The sequence below is a fragment of the Bufo bufo genome, chromosome 5 (assembly GCF_905171765.1).
Source record: "Bufo bufo chromosome 5, aBufBuf1.1, whole genome shotgun sequence".
Classification (NCBI taxonomy): domain Eukaryota; kingdom Metazoa; phylum Chordata; class Amphibia; order Anura; family Bufonidae; genus Bufo; species Bufo bufo.
The window spans coordinates 479,763,770-479,766,176 of NC_053393.1; the positions used below are offsets into that span (position 1 = coordinate 479,763,770).

At 41.2% G+C, this 2,407-nt stretch overlaps 1 long non-coding RNA gene across 1 annotated transcript; it reads left to right on the plus strand.

Moving 5' to 3' along the window:
* Positions 1-942: 942 nt before the first annotated feature.
* LOC121001355 lies at positions 943-2,085 on the plus strand. Its single transcript, XR_005779038.1, has 3 exons — positions 943-1,065; positions 1,768-1,966; positions 2,049-2,085. It is a non-coding gene; the product is annotated as an uncharacterized LOC121001355 (long non-coding RNA).
* Positions 2,086-2,407: the final 322 nt, after the last annotated feature.

The window sequence follows — 2,407 nt, forward strand, 5'->3', positions numbered from 1 at the left end:
GATGATGTGAGTATCTATACTTAGGTTCTCTAAAGTAATCAGTTGTCTTTTGTGATAACTATATTATTTATTAGGACACAAACAGGCAAAGTGAAAATCCATCACCTGTTCAAACAAGAACTTCCAGGCGTGGTGGTCGCGGACAACGTGGTTGTGGCAGTCGTCGTGGACGTGTAGGCCGTGTGAGTAGGCACATATGCTGTGATGTGAGCTGTCCACACTGCCCCCAGTATACAGTATCTTATATCACCTATAAGATAACGTGGCCATCATACCCCAATTTTTTTTTATTATTAGAACAAATGACCGTGAGGATTGGAGACATTTGTTTTACCCAAACAAAAATTTAAGTGTTGCTTATCCCATAATGGACATACCATGAACAGGGGCTACTCTCTTATTAAATTAAAAGCAATGACCCGCTCGCCAAATCTATATTTTTATAGCCGTTCACACCCAAAGACCAAATACAAGGAAACCCAAAATTTTTTTATATTTTTTTATTAAAACCAAAGATGCAGTGGGCAGTGGTGGCACATGCAACATATTCGCTATACAAGTTTTAACAAAAACACTTAAGTGCAGTTGGAATTGCAGGTAGCTTTTTAAGGTAATGATAACATTTGTTTTAAACAAAATAGGGTAGACAGCAAGAATTGGACGAGGAAGATAGGCAATTTCTCCAAATCATAAACTGTGAGCTGCTAATACAGCTAGTAGAAGCAAGGCCAGCTCTATTGGACCAAACAGACCCCAAACACTCGGACCACAACACGACTCGTCGACAATGGCAAGAGGTCTATGCCAATGTGGTTCCCACATGGAACGATTTGAGCCGTCAGGCTCAAAATAATTGTGGTACCTTTTGTTAAATCATTTGGTTTTAGAAGATTTGATAGTGATGTTTCTAGTTGGAAGAATAGTGAAGTGAAAACTTGGTTTCAACAACTGATACAGCCAATTCAGGTACCGGGCAAAATAACAGTTATATACAATGCAGAATGTTGGACTGCCTGGGGCAACAGTTTTTTATGCAATCCGATGTCAACAGAAAAGAATATATATGTAATACTAAACAACGGGGGGCACACCAATAAATAGATACAGGAGTGCAGGCCTGGTATAGAAAAAAGCATGAGCTAAACTAAGAAAAGAAATACCAAACTCAGCCGCACCTCCAAAAAACAATAATAATTTATTGAAGACACACAGATTAAAACCATGAACATATGAGGCAATATCCCACTGAAGGGAGAAATTGACAAGCATAAAACAAGCATCATCCAAGGAGACCATGAATTATACAGTGCTAGAGTAAAAGAGAATGATCCATAGAACCAAAATGGTATACTTATCAAATAGCACAGTGGTAACACAAGGAGAAAGTGAGCAGCCCTTCAGTGAGACATGCAGGAAAATCCTCACGCGTATCGCTAGTATCCAACTAGCTTCATCAGAGGTCCATATGAATCTGAAGTGGTGTCTCCAAGTTCTTATATTTACAATAATCAAATATAAATAGATAAAGCTGTGGTCAAACCTGTCTGGGCAATTTGAGGAAAGGAGGACCAGGTGGACACATCAAGGAGCGCCACCTGAATGCTCCCCGGTGCATGGTCTAGGCGCTGCGACATTTGCCGGCGTGATGAAAAGGCGTATGCGCCTGCGCAACATGGCGCCCAGACGGAAGCCGAAGCCACAATGCGTTCCATTAACCGGAAACGCACCCGGCTCCAGCGTCACATCCGGGCGACAGAATATATATAGCAGTATATACGGTTATTATAATTGTTCTTTATTTTCTAGCTGAAATCATATCAACACGCTGGAGGTCAATACGTGATAGGATTATGCGTGACCTCAATCATGAACGAACGGTGCCAAGTGGTTCGGGTCCTTCTCGGAGGAAAGCTTACCAATATGCACCACATCTTCAATTTCTTCAACGTTGTTTTCAGCAGCGCACGTAAGTTAAATATCCTAAAGAGAAGCAAAAAAATAAATTATGAATATAGAAATTATACCTTTTATTTCCCTATCTATTTTAGGACTCATTCAAGCACACTCCCTCCTGAAGCAGAACCTCTTGAACGTGAGGAATCAACCGAACAATTGTCTGGACGATCTACCGATCAAACTTCGTTACCATCTCAGTCACAGGATTCTGCTCTGGAGTCGTGCGGCCGCCAAATTGAGACATGTGCTCAGATTGAAGATACTCGACAGGTCATTTCTTCTGCCTTTGACAGAGTTTTAAGTAGGCCGAGGCCACTTCGAAGACCACATAGAGTCTTTGAGGATCTTGCACTGATCTTCCGAGATTGTTTATTAAAAAGAGAGGAGGTGCAAACTCGGTATAAGCAAGAGTTACCTTCCATGATCAATCATGTCGAGGTAGTTTGTCGTC